A 21,007-nucleotide genomic window follows, 5' to 3' on the forward strand; every position below is an offset into this window, starting at 1 on the left:
GTGAGAAGCCAGGCTAAAGCAGAGCAGTGAAAGCCTCTGGGGCAGGAAAGCCCAGGCCTGGAGAAGTGAGAACTTTAAAAATCTGTGCCAGAGTTTTCCCTGATGCTTAGCAGGGAAATCGGGCCAAATTGCAGGAGGGGCAGTGAAGCCTCCAGTTTCCCAGAGTCGCTATAAGACTCTGGGCGAAAGCTCAGAAGATGCAGGGCGAAAGCTCACTGCAAACCGTGGTCCCACATTGGTAAAGGGCTGGAGCGCCGCAGCCCTCTAGGGCATTTAGGAGAAGCCAGTCCGTTAGGCAAGCTGACTCCGGATGGAGGTGGCTGTACCCAGTTCCCTTCATGAGATCCAGCGGCACAGGGCCCCAGATCCCAGGGCACCGAAGCAGACAAAGCCGGGATCCTGCATCCCCCTGGGACAGGCCAGGGATCCTGCATTCCCCCTGGGACAGCGAGGTCGCTCCTGCCGCCGGGCGCTCCGCAAGCTGTGCAGATCAGTGCACCTGTGCCTATCTCCAGGAGCATCTAGGCCAGCGAGGACTGGGAGACTGCGGTTAGTTACTCATGGGAGGCTGACTCCAGAGCTGGAAATCTGGTCACCGCAGTTGTTTTTTCTCCTTGTTTCACCTTGTGCCCGGGAGAGGGGAGGCCGCCAGTGAACAGGGTCCTCAAGGGATAAACAGCTGCCACCGAGTTCCCAACAGGGGCAGCTCCCCCAGGTGCACACACCTGAGAATCAGCACAGCAGGCCCCTCCCCCAGAAGACCAGCTGGAAGAACAAGGAAAGAGCAAGTTTATTGACCAAGCAGCACTGGAAATCTCCAGGACTAAGAGAATATAGTATATAGAACTAGAGGGTCCTTTTTTTCCATTACGACTCTTTTATATCACACAAAAAAATTCCAATATTTTTCCCACCTTAACTAAAATATTTTACTAGCTCTTCATTTTTAAGTTTTTCCCTTTTTAACTTTCATATTTCTACAATTACATGTCTTAGATATATTTTTCACTTCTGGATTCCCTTCAATGTATTTAATTTCATTTTGGGAGATATACAAGATATGGGTTTTTGGCTTTTGTTTTTTATTTTTTCTGCCTCACAATGGTGGAAGTTAGTACCTTCTAAAACATGGCCAACATACACCCAGAACCAAGTGGAACACTGTTTTGGTTCATTCTGAGAGATTGTATTTTCTCTTCCTTTCCATTCTGCCCCCCTCTTTTATCTTGTTTATGCTTTGGTGGTCAGTGTTGGGCCTTTCTATAAGTATTGCTGTTTTATATAAATTTGGAATTGAGCATCTTCTAACATAAAGAACAAAATACACTCAGACCAAGAGGATCACCCTGTAGGACCCTTCAGGTAGACTACATTCTCTCTCCACTACCACTTCCTCACCACAACCATCCCCCCTTTTTTTCTCATTTTCCTCTTTTCTTAACTTTTTTCTTCTTCTTCTTTTTCTTTATTCTTCTTTGTTTTTGGTTTTTGGCTTTTTATTTTTACTACTTTGTTTTAATTAACAATAATCGTGCCTCAGATAGACCTCATTGGCTACGATACTGCCACTGTGCAAAGCTACTACTTTGTTTTAAAATTTGTTTTTCAATTTAGTGGTTCTTTTGTTTTATTTTGTTATGTTTTTTTTTTCTTTTATTTCCTGGTCTCTGACTTGTTTGGAATCATCTAGGGTGTATTTTACTTAGGTCGTGGTTGATATTTTTGACTCAGTCGGCTTATACAGCCACTCTGCACTGGACAAAATGACTAGAAGGAAGAATTCACTGCAAAATAAAGAACCAGAAACAGCACTCTCTGCCACAGAGTTACAGAATTTGGATTCCCATATGATGTCAGAAAGTCAATTCAAAAGCACAATTATAAAGCTATTGGTGGCTCTGGAAAAAAGCATAAAGGACTCTAGAGACTTCGTTACTAAAGCATTGAGATCTATACAAGCCAAAATTAAAAATAGATTAAATAAGATACAATCCAAACTGGATGTTCTAACTGCTAGGTTTAATGAGGTGGAAGAGAGAGTGAGCGACATAGAAGAAGTTGATGGTAAAGAAGGAAGCTGAGGAAAAAAGAGAAAAACAATTAAGATCCCACGAGGAAAGGCTTAGGGAAATAAACGATAGCTTGAGAAGGAAGAATGTACGTCTAACTGGGATTCCAGAAGAGGCTGAGAGAGAGAGAGGACCACAAAGAATATTTGAACAAATCATAGCTGAGAACTTCCCAAATCTGGGGAGGGAAACAGGCATTCAGATCCAGGAGATAGAGAGGTTCTCCCCCAAAATCAGTAAAAACTGTTCAACACCCCGACATTTAATAGTGAAACTTGCAAATTTCAAAGATAAAGACAAAATCCTTAAAGCACCGAGAGACAAGAGATCCCTAACTTATATGGGGAGAAGTATTAGATTAACAGCAGACCTCTCCACAGAGACCTGGTAGGCCAGAAAGGGCTGGCAGGATATATTTAGGGTCCTAATGAGAAGAACATGCAGCCAGGAATACTCTATCCAGCAAGGCTCTCATTCAGAATAGAAGGAAAGATAAAGAGCTTCCAAGGTAGGCAGAAGCTGAAAGAATGTGTGACCACAAACCAGCTCTGCAAAAAATATTAAGGGAGACCCTGTAAAATAAAGAGGAAGCCCAAAGAAACAATCCACAAAAACAGGGACTGAATAGGTATTATGATGACACTAAATTCATATCTTTCAATAGTTACTCTGAATGTGAATGGGCTAAATGATTCCATTAAAAGACACAGGGTTTCAGACTGGATAAAAAAGCAAGATCCATCTATTTGCTGTCTACAAGAGACTCATTTTAGACCTGAGGACACCTCCAGCCTGAAAATGAAGGGGTGGAGAACCATTTACCATTCAAATGGTCCTCAAAAGAAAGCTGGGGTAGCAATCCTCATATCAGATAAATTAAAGTTTATCCCAAAGACTGTAGTAAGAGATGAAGAGGGACACTATATCATACTTAAAGGGTCTATCCAACAAGAAGACCTAAGAATCACAATTATTTATGCCCCTAATGTGGGAGCTGCCAAGTAAATCAATCAATTAATAACCAAAGTAAAGACATACTTAGATAATAATACACTAATAGCAGGAGACTTCAACATGGCACTTTCAGCAAATGACAGATATTCTAAGAAGGACATCACCAAAGAAACAAGGATCTTAAATCATACACTGGACCAAATAGATTTCAAGATATATACAGAACTTTGCATCTGAATGCAACTGAATACACATTCTTCTTAAGTACACATGGAACTTTTTTCAGAATAGACCATATACTGGGTCACAGATCAGGTCTTAACCGATACTAAAAGATTGGGATTGTCCCCTGCATATTTTCAGACCATAATGCTTTGAAACTAGAACTCAATCACAAGGAGAAATTTGGAAAAAAACTCAAACACATGGAAGTTAAAAAGCATCCAACTAAAAGATGAAAGGGTCAACCAGGAAATTCAAGAAGAGCTAAAAATATTCATGGAAACTAATGAAAATGAGGATACAACCATTCAAAATCTTTGAGATACAGCAAAAGCAGTCCTAAGAGGGAAATACACCGCAAAACAAGCATCCCTCAAAAAATTGGAAAACCTCAAATATGCAAGCTAACCTCACACCTCAGGAAACTGAAGTCAGAAAAGCAAATAAAACCTACACCATGCAGAAAAAGAGATAATAGAGATTCGAGGGATGCCTGGGTGGCTCAGCAGTTGGGCACCTGCCTTCAGCTCAGGTTGTGATTCTGGAATCCAGGATTGAGTCTTGCATCAGGCTCTCTGCGGGGAGCCTGTTTCTCACTCTGCCTATGTCTCTGCCTCTCTCTCTCTCAGTCTGTGTCTCTCATAAATAAATAAATAAATAAATAAATAAATAAATAAATAAATCTTAAAAAAAAAAAAAAGATTCGAGCAGAACTCAATGAAATAGAGACCAGAAGAGCTGTAGAACAGATCAACAAAACCAGGAGATGTTTCTTTGAAAGAATTAATAAGATAGATAAACCCTTAGCCAGCCTTATTAAAAAGAAAAGAGAAAAGACTCAAATTAATAAAATCACGAATGAAAGAGGAGAGATCACAACCAATACCAAGGAAATACAAATGATTTTTAAAATGTATTATGAGCAATACACCAATAAATTAGGTAATCTAGAAGAAATGGATGCATTTCTGGAAAACCACAAATTACCAAAACTGGAACAGGAAGAAATAGAAAATCTAAACAGGCTAATAACCACCAAGGAAATTGAAGCAGTCATCAAAAACCTCCTCAGACACAGAAGTCCAGGGCCAGATGGCTTCTCAGAGGAATTCAATCAAACGTTTAAAGAACAAATGATACCTATTCTACTAAAGCTGTTTCAAAGGATAGAAAGGGAGGGATTACTTCCAAACTCATTTTATGAGGCCAGCATTACCTTGATTCCAAAACCAGACAAAGATACCACCAAAAAGGAGAATTATAGACCGATATCCCTAATGAACTTGGATACAAAAATTCTCAACAAGATACTAGCCAATAGGATCCAGCAGTACATTAAAAGATTATTCACCATGACCAAGTGGGATTTATGCCCGGGATGCAAGGGTGGTTTAATACTCGTAAAACAATCAATGTGATAGATCACATCTCCAAGAGAAAAAACAAGAACCATATGATCCTCTCAATAGATGCAGAGAAAGCATTTGACAAAATACAGCATCCATTCCTGATCAAACTCCTCAGAGTGTAGGGATAAAGGGAACATTCCTCAGCATCTTAAAAGCCATCTATGAAAACCCCACAGTAAATATCATTCTCAGTGGGGAAACACTGGGAGCCTTTCCCCGAAGATCAGGAACATGACAGGGATGTCCACTCTCACCACTGCTATTCAACATAGTACTAGAAGTCCTAGCCTCAGCAATCAGGCAACAAAAAGAAATAAAAGGCATTCAAATTGGCAGAGAACAAGTCAAACTGTCCCTCTTTGCAGATGGCATGATACTGTACTTAGAAAACCCAAAAGAGTCCACCCCAAGATTGCCAGAACTCATACAGCAATTTGGCAGCATGGCAGGATACAAAATCAATGCCCAGAAATCAGTGGCATTTCTATACACTAACAATGAGACTGAAGAAAGAGAAATTAAGGAATCAATCCCATTTACAATTGCAGTTTACAATGCCCAGTGTTTAATTAACAATTGGTCAATTTTTCTCTCATCTTTTAATATGTACATGTCTGTGTTTATTATACATGTGTGTATATATATATGAGAAGCTACATATACACATTAATAACTATTCCTTAATGTTTGCTACATACCATGTGTTAAGAACAGGTACTTTATGTACATTTTCATATTTAATTCTCATTATAAACTTATTTGCCTTCACATGTTTAAAAAACCTGAAACAAAGAAAGATTTTTTAAAAATTCCCAGTATCCACATTAAGTTACTAAGTGTCGCAGTACAGTTTCAGAATGGCACTACCATTAGCCTATCTGTCATACAGTAGACATGTAACCATCATAAATACACACATATACAGACATACATCTGAATATATCCCAGAAAACTTGGCATTAATTTAACAAAATTATTGACTTAACTATCTGTAGGAAGTTGTGAAGGTCCATGGTCTTTGATATGTAATTTATGGGAAAAAAACCTTAATCATATTTTTTTGCAGAGCTAGTTTGTAAGAACAGATCAGTTATGTGAATCCAACAGACTGATTCCCACCAAGTGTGCCACGGACGTAGAGGGAAGGGTATCCGGAACTGAGAATGAAGCCATGAACTGGGAACATGCAATGGAGACTTGCAACAATGGGAATCCATGAACTTAACAAATGTTAACTACATGGAGATTTATGATAAATCCCATCTAAATGGAAAAAGTCTATATGAGCTTTTAAATTACACAGAGAATGAATTATATTTTGTATTTCTAATTACAAAATAAATCATAAATTATTTGCATCATTTGGTTAACCTAATTGATTTTTCTTTGCATACTTCTAATTTCCAAAGATCCTGATGATTTAAATAGTCTAAGTCATCCATCAGATAACAAACATGACCAGTCAACCTCATGCACTTCATAAAAGCATTTTTCTTTCTTAATGATCATTGGGATGAATATCGAGACGCTCTAATCATTGAAACCCATTCATTAGCACTCAGTCTCGGTGGTTTAATTGCCTGCAGGATATTGAGTACTCATCAACATTGCTTATTTCAGGATTAAAACTTATTATTCCTGCAGAAATTGAAAACTTATTATTCCTGACCTTTGCTATCATAATATCTGGATACTATTATATCACAAAGTGTCTATTTCTTTTTCATGTATGACATCTAATTTTTTTGTTTTTGTGTCAACTAAATTTATCCAACCCACCCTTGCTTTACCTTTCCTTTAGATTGCTTAAGGAAGCTATAATGTATGAGAACTTTAAATTTTATTTTATGAGATAATATAATTTGGTTAGGAAAATGTAATTAATATGATGGATCATGGAAACAGAGACTTACCACAACAGATCAAACCAGTCATTTCTTTTCTAGGGCCTTCTCTTTCTTTAGCAAACCAATTCCAACTCTCTTCCATAGCTTTCCTGAATTTTAGAAGTTTTTCTCGGATCCTTGATTCACTAGTTGTCCTCTAGTCTCCCCGTCTAACTACTACCAGTTCATCAAATTTTACAGTAGTCTATTAGCTAATTTACATTATGAAACAGATAGATTAGTCGATTTCTTACCATTGTAATTATGTGATCACAACATTTCACTAAAATTTTAGCGATTATCATTGCCCTCCTCCAATTAACTGATGGCTACTTCCCCTGCCATTTATTTGTCCTTGATTTGGAGTGAGATTCTGTTCCAGTCTTCATACTCTTTGCATGATAGATAATGGGGTTTAGGGCAGGCTGCCGAAGAATATGCCACTCTGGCTTGTTGATTATTTTGAATTAAAATTACCTGAGGAACAGCCCATGCAAAAAGAATATTCTGACCTTTCTTTTTGTCTGCCTGATAGCAGGAAATAAATCCCCAATGTGAAAGGTACCCCTCTCTGCACCAGGAGGTAGAGAGACATCCTTATCATCTGAGATAGGGAATTCAGGGCTGAGAAAACTATATAAACGATTCCTGCTTAGATTCTTCACGAATGAATAACCAAATCTACCTTTCTTTGTTTTATTAATTCCTCAAAAATTTATCATTTATTTGTCTAAAAGTTATAAAAGCTGCCTGCTTTGGTCCTTTCTTAGATCCCATATCTATAAGACCTCCATACATACTAATTAAAGTTTTTTTTTTCTCCTATTAATTTGTTTTGTGTAAGTTTAATTATTAGAAGAACCAAAATAACTCAAGAGGGGTAGGAGGGATAATTTATCCCTCCCTTACAAAGCTGATAAGTTCTTTGGTGAATGAAGTATCTGCTGAATAATTTTCTATCTTTCTAGGTTCTTGGGTGAGAGCCCCCCTCCCATGAAAGACGAAGTAACAGGAGTAAAAAAACAAAAGTTTAGTAACATGTATACCTCCCATACACAGAGACCCAGAAAAATTGAGTAACTTCCCAAAATGACCCTAGTCACCACCTTAAATACCATCTTCAGCCTAAGACAAAAGAGATGCTGGGGGTGTGGGTAAATTATGGAAATATTTGCTACACAAAGGTTGCCTTGCAGATCAATCTCTCACATGAAAAAAGTTATCTCTGGTAATAGCTGTCTGTCTGTTTGGTAAGGACCCCTTTCCAATATAAATTTCCTTTATAAATGCAGGTTTTCCTACAAAGAGGTAACTTCTCTGTTTAGAGCTTCTCCTACATCTGCTGTTTCTCAAAGCCATCAGCTCAGATTAATCCTTATGCCAAAGAGGCATATTTTGGAGTGGCATATTCTGCTCCCCTTCAAAAGCATCATTGGACTTTCAACCATTTTCAACGTTGTTGTTGCCATGACAAAAAATTTCAAATTCTGTTCACATTGCTCCTCCAGAACATTTCTTTGATTTCTATTATTCCTCTTTTTCCTTACATGAGCATAGTCTATTTTTCCAGGCCTGGATTATGCCAAGCACTGGTTGATGGATTTTGTAACTGAGCAGAGAAGCAACTATATTTATTGAAATAGTTCACTGAATGACCTTACAACTGGATGCCATGCTATAGCTGTGTAATTGATGGATTAAGAAGCTTCTTTTGTGTTCTACTTAGTGCATGTGTATGTATGCATGTGTGCACATGTACATATGAATGGTGTATGTTTGTTGCAGAAAAGAGGAAGGAAGTCAGCACACATAATGCAGAAGGAAAATGATGTAAACTTATTTTATTAATTAATCTTAAGACTAAATTCATCTCACTTGTTTCTGACCTCTACGCTAACTCACTTATCACAGAATCAAGAAAAATATTTCAGTTCAAATATAAGAAGTTCTCAACGACATTAAGCCCACATATCTTCTCTATGTATCTAAATTGTTATTTATTTCATGGTCCTACATATGTTATTTTTTCCTTGCAGAGTACATTATTCATTCATATTAAACACTTAAAAATCTTCAAAATTTTATGCAAAATACACATATTAGGTGTTCTTTTCAAAGCATTTATCTAAACCAATCATTCTATTAACTGTAGCCTACACACATATATTGGATTTCCTTGTTGAGTGTTAATTTGCATTTATATGCTCTCATAGGCAGAATTCTATAAATAGTTCCCCAAGATTCCAGCCCCCAAGTTGTTCACTCAAACACTGATCTATGTCCTGCTAAGAAGTTTTACAGATGTAATCAAAAGTTCCAAATCAGTTTACCTTAAATTATGGTGGGCCTGACTCAATCAGGTGAGAAGCTAAACAGTTGTTTCTCCAGATATGCAGAAATCAGAGGCATCTGCTCCTGCTGGCCTAAAGGAAGAAGGAATGAAGCACCATTGAAACAATGCCCCATACACGTAATGAGGTTAAAAATGTCACCAGCAAGACCCTCACTGACCCCTTTGTTCTTCACAGGAAGGTTAACCTTATCTTTTGGGGGTTTTAAAGATTTATTTATTTGAGATTGAGAGAGAGAGAGAGAGAAGGGAGTTACAGAGGGAGAGGGAGGAGAATTCCAAGCAGACTCCATGGAGAGTGGAGTCCGACTCGGGGCTTGATCTCAGGACTCTGAAATCAAGACCTGATCTGAGATCAAGATCTGAGTTAAAACCAAGAGTTGGATAATTAACCAGCTTCACCATCCAGGCACTTCTAACCTTATCTTTTATAGGTAAACATCAAGAAGAGTTCTGGCTGGCCTAGACCAGTTTGAGCTTGGCCCCCTCCTCACTCCTGCACAGATGAACCATGGAGTGCCAGCTACCTCTACCTTATTATAAAGTTAAAATCTCTGCCCAGGGAAGCATACATCTCATTAATGGAATATATAATGCATGTGCAAGCATGTTTCCTAAGTAGGCACGTGTGACCTTATACCTACCTATACATGCAATGAAAAGCTTTCCTTTCTGGATATTCCACCCTAATCCTAAATATAAATACATACATACATACATACATACATAAATTCATACAAACTGCTCACCTCTGCTTCAGGAGTCACAGTTTTGAAAATTAATCCCCATGATCTCCTTATTTGTGGAGATAAAGTTTCCTTTGTGTGACAACTCCACATGGTGTAGGTTGTATCTATAACTCACCAAAGAGCAAACTCACTTAAGTTTGGTTGCACCATATTGTGGGATGACTTCTGAGTGTGAGGCCTTTACAAACTGACAGCCACGCCTGCTTGACAACCAGCAAGAAAATAGGGCCTTAGTCTTAAAACCAAAAGGACACAAATTCTTGTAAGAATCATTCTATTTGGAAAAGGAGCTAACCAAGACTTAGATGAGCACTGTAGTCTAGATGATACCTCGATTTCAGCCTGTGGGACCTGAGCAGAGAGCCCTGCCATATCAGGTTGAAATTTGATGTACAGAACTGAAGTAAGTGGTATTATTTTAAGACATTGAATTTCTGTTAATTTTGTATGACAGTGTTGTGGAAGAAGAATTTCCTCTGTCCTTCAAAGTCCTTCTAGTTGGACTAAGAATCAAGTTGACATGAGATGGATTACCAGAAGAAAATCAAATTTAATAGTGCATGTACTTACAGGGAATTCACACAGACATGGAAATTCCAAAGACAGGGACGTAACATGTTGCTTATATGAGCTAAGGAGAGGTGTAGGGGTCTGAGGATATAAAGGGGAGAAAGACCATTAGCAGGAAGGTGAATGATGTTTGGAAAACAACTTCTGTATTATTTGGATAAGTTTCTTAGATAAAGAAGAAAATGTTAATAGCTCTCTTCCTGGTATAAGAAGGCAATTGAGGGTAAGACAAAGAGCTTTTCCTGAATCTGTTGGCTTTGAATTGCTTTTAACTCAAAATAATATTCATGCCAAAGTGGCTGATCATGGGGCAACCCGCCCTAAGGCCCTACAAAAGCCCTGTCAAATAAATGATATTAAACCCTCGTAGATTAGTAGGTATGTTATTCAAGTAAGTGTTCTAAAAATTAAATGGAACTCCTAGAAATCTGATGTCCTACCTACTATGTTATTATCTTGCAGTTTTGTGTGTCACAGAAATAACAAATTTCCTTGTCAACTGCATTCTAATCAGATCTGTAACCATGTCCATTTTTAAGTCTTTTATTATTTACAGTTATACTTCTACTCAGATGCCTTCATAAAAACTCCCTGCAAGTTTGCTTCATCTTCAATGAGACTCATGGAAAAAACTCTTGAGTACAGGTTTCTGATAACTTTAGATCATAAAACTGAACTACATAAAATTTCCAGAACTAATGGAAAAATCAGATTCAAGCAGAACGAGAATAGCATGGCATTGAATGAACTGAGGAAGATAATTATACTGTTTATGACTTTTTGCTTAAAACATTGCTGACTTTTAAAAAATGTTTTATTTTTTTCCAAATTCAATAACATTGTTTCTCTTAAGCTAATTGGCTTACAGCAGTTTGATAAAATATACTTTTATGAACAAATTGAAACATTTATCTTTGCTCCCTACTTGAACCTTCCAGAATTCAGAAACTCTCAGTGACTATTCTTATATTTTTGTGGCAATATATTTATTTGTATAAATTCTATAAGACTCTGTTCTCCTTAGGACAGACCACAGTTGGAAACTGGTTATATTACCAAGGGTTTGACTGGAATATCTTATCTGGGAAAAACATGTATAGGCTCAAATATGACCAGACAGCTTTAAGGAACTAAGGTTGACTTTATGGAGCCAATAAAGCATCTCTTAGCCTGATACCCTGCTTACAGAGTTCCCAGCAGCCTTACCAGGTGAGTAAAGAAGGTCACTTCCAGGCAGGTGCAGGAATCTCAGGATATTTTCAGGACATCAAGAAGAGAGGAACTGACCTAAATCTGTAAATATATTGCAAACAAAGTCTGATGGCAAGTATTTGGCTTGGCTTTTGGCCTTGAGAAGCTGTTAAAAGTTCAATTTAGAGATTGCTTATAAAAAGTTCCAGCAAAACTTTTTCTTGAAAAAGTTCCATATAGTCTTTTAAAAAGACTATATTCTTCCTGCACTTGTGTAAATAATCAGGCCAAGTTTTTTTTTTTTTTAACTCATCTTATTTTGCAAACAATATTAATTTGGCTATCTTTAGTAAGATAGAGGTGATTTATAGAGAGAAAATACATTTCAATAATATGTTTTTGTAGATATTCAATTGTAATAGTATTCATTATAAACTGGACTAGATCCTGATTCCTTCTAGTGTCCTCCAATATCTGGCTACAACTCTCCAAAGTAACACTCTGATTTTTCCACCACCATTCTAACCTGGAATCATTTGAGAACTAAAACTTCCTTTTTTCCTGAAGCCCAGCAAACTAAATATAAATGACTTGATATAAACTTCAGAGAAATCCCCACAATAGCTCATAAATAGACAATCTTCATGCCTATTGCTCTGTAGGCCACTCAGATATCACCAGAGACATTTGAACTACAAACCAGGAAGATCTTGAGATTGCCACTACCTGCCCTCACTCTATCTGAAGATGCTTTGAGTCTAACATCTAGAAGTCTTCTCAGCTGGTTACCCCCAGAACTCAGAAAATGGCTTAACATTTGAACCAATCATTAACCCACTGTTTTTTCTTTTGTTTTGATAGAAATACTTCTTATTGAATACCTGAGTACTTAAACCACAATCCCGAGTCTGCCATCATCTTCATAACTAGCCTGGTGATCTTTAAAGATGTTCTTAAATTCATACGATTGATTTACTAACCCTTCTTGTAGATGTATAAATCTTACACTTCTTTCTAGAAGAACAGAAAGTCCCTGCAAGTCACAGAACAGGAATTAGGTCTCTTGTACAACCCTCAAACACTGAGATAACATCTAAAAGCTGTAAATAGGTATCATTAAATCTACATGGAGTCAGGAAATGTTACAGGCCACTGCACCCCCTCACTGATTAATGACCCCTTGTTCCTTTAAAACCCTCTTGGCTAGGCAGAAATGTCAGAGTTGGCTTTGGAAAAGATCCTGCCCTCTCTCCGGGTGGCCTGCCTTCTAAATAAAACTCAAAATCCTTTCCAATGAGCACTTGTCTCTTGAGTATTGACCTTTGAGTGAAGGGCAGCCAAACTTGGAATTTGGTAACAAATTTTGGCCAGCTAGCCAGAAACCAATGCCCCTGTGGGGTCTGATTACCCTGGGAATTGCAAAGTGGAGCAGTTGGCTATGGCTGCTCACTAGGGCTCACCCATATTTGGGCAGAGGAAGTAGTTAGCCTTGGCAGTATAAATTTGCTTCCCAGGCTATTAACTTGGATGAAGGTTAGCTCCTCAGGGCTAGTTGGTCTTGAGGAGGGAATCTGAGGGATCTGTCTCTTCAGCGGCTGAGGTTTCTTTTGTCTAGAGGAAATTCCTTGTTGATTCCCTACTGACACTGCCAGTTTCACCTTTTGACTTGAATGGAAAGGAAAAGAGCATTTGGGGCAAGAGTGTCTGTACTGGGTACAGATGTTTGTCAGAAGTGCACATTGACAGTTTCTCTTTTGTGAAGTGTTAGGTGTTTTTGTTTTTGTTGTCTGTGCTTTTCCCTTCTGGAAGAGGCACATTTGGGAGAAACTAAGTCAAGGGCAGATCTGTCTCTGGTGTATGTGTTTGTGTTTATCATCTTTAGTATAATGGGAGGTTCTATCTCTATCCCACCGACCAACTAACTCATTGGTTCAAATTTTGAATATATGTAAAGAATATAGCCAGGAACCTCTAACTAAGAAAAAGATGATTTTCTATTGCAATACTGTCTGCCTAATGTACCATCTAGAATCAGATGAGATAGTCCTTGATGGATCTTTAAACTCTTACACCATTTTGTAATTTGAGTTGTTTTGTCAAATGGCAGGAAAGAATGATGAAATACCTTATATTCAGGCCTACATGTCCTTACACAAAGATGATGCTGCCGGGGAAAACAGAAAGTTAATGGTGCAGAGACAAGGAGAAAAACCAAAAATTTGTCCTGATGATGCAAATGAAAAACAAAGAGAGAAGGAGGAGAAAGATATATCGTAAATCTAGCTCTACCATTCCCTCCTCCAGGGCTTTGACCTCTACCACCTCATCCCTCTTTTGGGGTTTTGGCCTCATCATCCCATGGGATATGATTCCAAGCAATCCTGGAATGGTCTCTCCCTTCAAAACCTGACAGGGCTCCCAATTTGGACAAGGAGTACCCACTGCAGGTGCTGGGCAACGTCCTTTAAGATAATACCTAGTAGGGTAGGGGGCATTGGTGCTCAAGGACAGTTTCTTGGATATTATTGGATTATTGGATCTATACGCACTCCTATTTCAACTTCAGACTTGATGAAATAGAAAAATGTCAATTCCTCTTATTGAGACAACCCCCAAGAAATGATGGAACTCTTTTTGAGCATTTTTGTGATCCATCAACTGACTTGGGTGGACATACAAGCTTTAATGAATATGATGTTAGCCACCAATGAAAGATGGCAAATATTGGCCAAAGCATATGAAGAAGCCCAGCACCTGCATCATGAGACCGTGGACCCAGCTACTGCCATCCCATTGTTTGAACCCAACTGGGACCTACACCAAGGAGGTTTACCCAGGTTTGAGCATTAGCAGTGGTATGTCTTGGCAAGTTGAATAAGGGGGTACCTAAGCAATATAGTTTCAACAAATTCAGGAGTTGAGGCAAGAAACAATGGAAAACCCAGCAACCTGGTTAGAAAGAATTTATCAAGCCTATTGGAAATATACAGATATAAACCCAGAGGTTCCAGAAAAAATTCACATGATAAACATGACATTCATTGGACAGAGCACCCCTGATATAAGGACAAAGGTCCAAAAGTAGAAAGTTATTGTCCAAAACAATAAAAATGAATGAGGAGACCCTGGGACTCCCTACCACCTCACTGACCATTTCCCCACAGGAGCCCTGGGTACAGCTGAGAGTGGGGATCCAACTGATAGACTTTTTAGTAGACTTAGGGGCTACATACAGTGTCTTGAATACTAAAATTGACATGGAATGCCCAGAAGGTAGTCTCTATAGTTGGGGTGAAACACAACAAAGGAGCCACAGAAAATGGTCCATACACCTGCACCCCGATGTTTATAGCAGCAATGTCCACAATAGCCAAACTGTGGAAGGAGCCTCGGTGTCCATAGAAAGATGAATGGATAAAGAAGATGTGGTTTATGTATACAATGGAATATTCCTCAGTCATTAGAAACGACAAATACCCACCACTTGCTTCGACGTGGATGGAACTGGAGGGTATTATGCTGAGTGAAATAAGTCAATTGGAGAAGGACAAACATTATATGGTCTCATTCATTTGGGGAATATAAATAGTAGTGAAAGGGAATAAAGGGGAAAGGAGAAAAAATGAGTGGGAAATATCAGGGAGGGAGACTGATATTTCAGTCTGATATGATATCAGAACGTGAGAGACTCCTAACTCTGGGAAACGAACAAGGAGTGGTGGAAGGGGAGGTGGGCGGGGGGTGGGGATGACTGGGTGATGGGCACTGAAGGGGGTACTTGATGGGATGAGCACTGGGTGTTATTCTATATGTTGGCAAATTGAACACCAATAAAAAATAAATTTATAAATTAAAAAAAAAAGAAAATGGTCCATAAAGTCCTCCAGAGATGCCTGATATGTGGAAAGAATAACACATACACATATACACATACACACACACAAATGAGAGACACCCACAGGCCAAAGGATACAATATAAAGGAGAATGTCCTTTTGAGGACTGGCAGATAGACTTTCCCCAAAGGCCTAGAACTACTGGGAATTTTAAATATTTACAAGTGTTTATATACATCTTTTGGGAATGGGTTGAAGCTTTCCCCACCCAAATAGAAAAAACTTCAGCCATTGTAAGACTCTTGCTAAAGGAAATTACTCCTAGGGTTGGTTTATCCAACATCATTCAGAGTGATAACAGACCAGGTTTTGTATCAGGTGTAGGGTAAAAGTAAGCTCTGCTTTACATATCAACTGGAAATTACATGCTTCATGGAGATCTCAATCAATAGGAAAGACAAAAAAAAAAAATGAATGCCATATTGAAAAAGACTTTGACCAAAATCAAACCCCAAACGAGGTAAGGATCTACCTATTGCCCTATTCCACATTAGGGTTGCTCCCAAAAGTGAGCTAAAATTAAGCCCTTTTAAGATTATATACGGGAGACCCTTTCTGGCCTTGGCTCTAGGGATACCACCTTTAGACTTAGAAAATGATAACAGGATTAGACAGTATATACAACATTTGAGTCAAATATTAACTGTGTAGCACAGGTTTGTTCTCTCCAGGTCTATGCAGTGTTTAGATGAGCCACTTCATCTTTTCAGGCTGGGAGACAGTATTGTTAAAGATCTGGAAAAATCAAGGACCCAATCATCAGTTGGCTGAGAAATGGCTGGGGCTTTATGACATCTTATTAACCACTCGTACCTCTCTAAAACTAACGGGCATAAAGCCATGGCTACACCACACCAGAGAGACGAGGGCTCAACCTACTGATGACAAAGAAGCCAATAAAACCCACCGCTGGGAAAGCTATCCTATTCTGGATTTAAAATACCTATTTAGGAAAGAAACCCATGACAATAATATTCATTCTATGATCCATATTAACCATGTCTTCTCTCTCCCTAGGTCAGAAAGACAATGCACTAGTACAGGTAACAGACTACGGCTACAGCTACATGTGCTGTCGGTTGTTGGACATGTCATCCAAAAGCCCAATCAGTACTGGACCATAGCGATCCCTTGATTCATTCAGTTTATAATACCTCAGAAATCCCCAAAGGCAATTGGTTTCTGAGGCCCAAATGTTAATGTATAGCATTAGAACAGCTAGGTTCTCTCAAAATGATCATTAGGCACCTCTATATCTAATAGTCCCTCTAATTACTGTACTAAAGAGGCTATTTTCAAAGGACATATACTCAGACATATATTCCCCAATTAGAAACATTGGGCTAGCTCCCTGAAATTATTTGCCAACTTGTGACCTTTCAAGCAATATCCCTGATGCAGATAAGTATTTCTTTGGTTATACTTTATTGCCATGGTGAGGGCTTGCTGTCCACCAGCATATGCTTTGCAACTTGTCCCAAACTTTAACCATCCTGACTAAATGAAACTGCCAAATCTTTGCCTAACTTACAAAAACCATTAGATTCCCTTCCTAAAGTTGTCCTAGATAAGCGTATGCCCCTAGAGCAAGGGGGAGTTTGTTGCAAGTTGCTAATTCATCTTGCTGCATTTTTATAAATACCTCCTTGGTGGTGGAAACCAGTATTGATAAAACCAAACAGCAAACCCTAGATCATCATACCCCATGTTCCAGGGAGTATGGGATTGGTTTACGAACTTATGATCCTGGATACCATCAGGACTTGGGTCCATATTAGAAGGCATTCTAAAATTAGGATTCATCCTCATGCTAGGGGCACTATGTGTTTACATAGGAATTAAGCTCATTACAAGGTATATAACAAAACTGTGCAAGCAAGCCACATCGTTGTGCCTAAAGAAATGCTCCAAACCCAGGTTAACATATTCCATTCCAAGGTCCTGACTATGCATTATTTCAGCATGAAGAAGCTATAGAGGATTGGCCTTCATCCTTAATCCCACAGATATGGAATGGTAAAATTAACAGTGGAGAACTGAGGCCACCTTGATCTTCATAACCAGCATGGTGATCTTCAAAGATGTTCTTAAGTTCATATGATTGATTTACTAACCTTCCCTGTGGATCTATAAATCTTATATTCTTTTCTAGAAAGAGAACAGAAAGCCCTCACATGTCACAGAACAGGAATTAGATCTCTTGCATGACCTTCAAGCACTGAAATAACATCTAAAAGCTATAAACAGACACCATTAAATTTACATGCAGTCAGGAAATGTTAGAGGCCACAGCACCCCCCGCCCCATTGGATTAAAGACCCCCTGTCTCTTTAAAATCCTCTTGGCTAGGCAGAAACCTCAGAGGTAGCTTTTGGAAAAGAGTCTACGTTCCCCCCAGGTGGCTGGCCTCCTGAATAAAGTTCATATTCCTTCCTTTTCCCACCAACACTTGTCTCTTTCAAGCAACAGGAAGTCGAATTTGGGATTCGGTAATAGGTCTGACTTTGAGATTACACCTGCATCATTGTCTCCTGAAATGAGTTTGGCTAAACTGACCTATTCTCAGGACTAAGAGACTGGTACAACAAGATAAACAACCTACCAGCTCAACTTTTAATGTGTAAAACTTTAGGAAAGTTTCAGAAGAGGGAACTAGAGGAGCTGAGGGCAGGCTACCCTAAGATGGCTATGCTGGGGGGATCCCTGGGTGGCTCAGGGGTTTAGCACCTGCCTTCGGCCCAGGGCGTGATCCTGGAGTCCCGGGATCGAGTCCCATGTCGGGCTCCCTGCATGGGGCCTGCTTCTCCCTCTGCCTGTGTCTCTGCCTCTCTCTCTTTCTGTGTCTCTCATGAATAAATAAATAAAATCTTAAAAAAAAAAAAAAAAAAAAAAGATGGCTATGCTGGCATGAAGATTACTTTGAGCTGAAGGCAACTGAGACCCTGTGGGCTCAAAAGAAGCCCTTTGCTCCTCCCTAATTACATAAAAGAATCTATGAGGGGGTCCACCTGAGGGAGGGGTCTTTTCCAAAATAATGGCTATTATCACAGATAAGTTTTATCTGAGTGGTCCATCTGTATGGCAGGGCAAACAGCTAATTACCAATCATCTGCTCTTCTTAGTGCCCTGTCAATTGCATTCTTTTCCTCTCAAGTTCCAAAACTTTACCCTCCTCCTTCTCCTTAGTTCAAGATGACATATACACCTCAGTTTACGGGACTGTCTTTGGAATTTCGATGTCTGTGTGGATTCTCCATACATATGAAATTAAATTTTATTTTCTCTTATTAATCTGTATCATGTTAATTTGATTCTTAGTCCAGTTAGGACTTTTGTAAGGGACAGTAAATTCTTGCTCCCTGACAATGTTTTAATTTTAAATAAAGTATAATTTGATATTACTACTTCTTCTTCTTCTTTTTTTTTTTGAGAGAGAGAGTATGTGTGCAAGCAGGGAGCAGGAGGGGCAGAGGGAGAGAGAATCTCAAGCAGGCTCCACACCCAGCATGGAGTACAACTCAGGGCTCCTTCTCATAAACCCAAGATCATGACCTGAGCTGAAATCAAGAGTCAGACACTTAACTGATTGAACCACCCAGGTGCCCCTGATATTAATACATTTATAGTGATTTTGTATATAATACCATAATATATTAATATATTATAAATGATAATAAATGCTATTAAAGTTTTTAAAATTAAATTTAAGTAAAATAGCTTATTTTGGTAAAAATATTTCCTGAAATATAGGACAACTTGTGGTACTTTATCAGGAAACAATGGTAATATTTATGGATTCCCTATGGCAATCTACAGAGATGAATAGTTAGTGGTAAGGATTTTATTCTAAAAATAGTCAATATTAGAGTGGCAGCAAAATGAAAAGGCACAGGAAACCATGAATTTCAACTCCATTCTGGGATTTAAATTATAGTCTTCTGACATTAGTGATTTAGAATGTTTCTACTGGGCATAAATGAGGATGGACATTCTTAGTGACAACAGGGAGGATGATCTGGTGTGGATTTTGATGAAAGTGATGGTAATGGGCTTCTCTATTTGTGTCAGGTACTCTGGTGAATACTTAATGTGCATTATCTCATTTTTATAAATCCTCTCAATATTCTTATAGGGTAGATGTTATTATCTTTCTCAGACTTTGTTTATAACAAGGCCCTGGAATAGTCATTAATTGTTTAAAGTCTCACAATTAGAAAAGAGTGGGGCCAAGTTCAACTTGACTGAAACAAAGCTATATTCTTAGTCACTGAATGAAAACAGTTTCCAGATCTATATTGCTGCACAAATGCTTAAATTTAGGAAATCTGGGTAAAACCATATAGACAATGATAAGTGTAGGCACTTAGAACCTTTTTCCACTAGCTTATTTTCTCACTTATATAATTAACACACACTTTGGTCATTTCTAGCTGTTCTACAAATGTGCAATTGCATATATTCATAGTAAAAAGTAGTTTAAATAGTAGTCTTTTTAGAAGTTATAAATATTCTCCTGGTTCTCAGGAAGAAACCATTTGATTTAAATACTCTCCAGGGGAAACAGCAAACCCTACTTACAAAATTGACTTGACCGAATACTTTTATGGAGCACAGAAGTTCTTACAATGGCAGAAAGTTTGAAGTTTTGTACAGAAAAAAGGTACTCTTGAATTCTAAGGAACACCATAAAGTGAAACGATAGAAAAGAAATTCTAGGCAATTTCTGTCTAATGCTGATTCACATGTCATTCTCATGTACAAACTCTTGATCTATCAGTGCAATAAATCAAACAAAAAATACAGTAATGCATTGAAAGACAAATCTGGAATATACAGTTTAGTTTTTATCCTTTCTTTCTTTTTTTTTTTTTTTTTTTTTTGAGAGCAAGAGAGAGAGAGAACATGAACAGGGGGCAGAGGGAGATGGAGAAGTAGACTCCCCGCTGAAGCAGAGAGCCTCACTCCAGGCTCGATCCCAGGACCCTGGGACCGTGACCTGAGTTGAAGGTAGATGCTTAACCAACTGAGCTACCAAGGCACCCCTAACTCTCTACTTTAAAATATTCTAAACTTGCACAAGGATTGAAGACTAGGACAATAAACACATAAGCATCGCACATTAGTTCACCAATTAACACTGTGACATAGCTGCTTTCTACTGTTGGGGAAAAAGAATGCCTTGTCCCCTTTGAGGTCTTTCAAGGTCAAGATTAACAAGAGAAGATTAAATAGTGTACATATAGGGAATCCACACTGGCATGGAAATTCCAAACACAGGCATAATGAGGTATATATGTCATCTTGAATTAAGGAGAAGGAAGGGGGTAAGGGTTTGGGACTTCAGAAAAGAGGAATGTACCTCACAGGGCAATAAGAAGAAAAGCAGATGTTTGGTAATTAGATGTTTGCCCTGCCATACAATTGGGCTACTCAGATAAAATTTGCCTCTGCTAATAGCCTTTATTCTGGAAATGACCTCTCAATTAACCCTCCCTCCACCATAGATTCTCTTATGTAGTAAAGGCAGGGACAATAGTTTCTCTTGAGCCCCTAGGATCTTGATTGCCTTTATCTCAGAATATTCTTCATGCAAAGTGGCCCATCTTGGGGCAGCCTGCCCTTGGCCCCTACAATAATACCTTCCTCTTTTATTTACAATGTACTTTCTTAAGGTATATGCTTGTGTGCGAATACACATGCACACACATGCAC

At 38.5% G+C, this 21,007-nt stretch overlaps 1 pseudogene; it reads right to left on the reverse strand.

Moving 5' to 3' along the window:
- Nucleotides 1-1,509: 1,509 nt before the first annotated feature.
- On the reverse strand, nt 1,510-1,580 carry LOC144309358 (U4 spliceosomal RNA; annotated as a pseudogene).
- Between the last annotated feature and the right edge of the window lie 19,427 nt (nt 1,581-21,007).

This window comes from Canis aureus, chromosome X (assembly GCF_053574225.1).
Source record: "Canis aureus isolate CA01 chromosome X, VMU_Caureus_v.1.0, whole genome shotgun sequence".
NCBI lineage: Eukaryota > Metazoa > Chordata > Mammalia > Carnivora > Canidae > Canis > Canis aureus.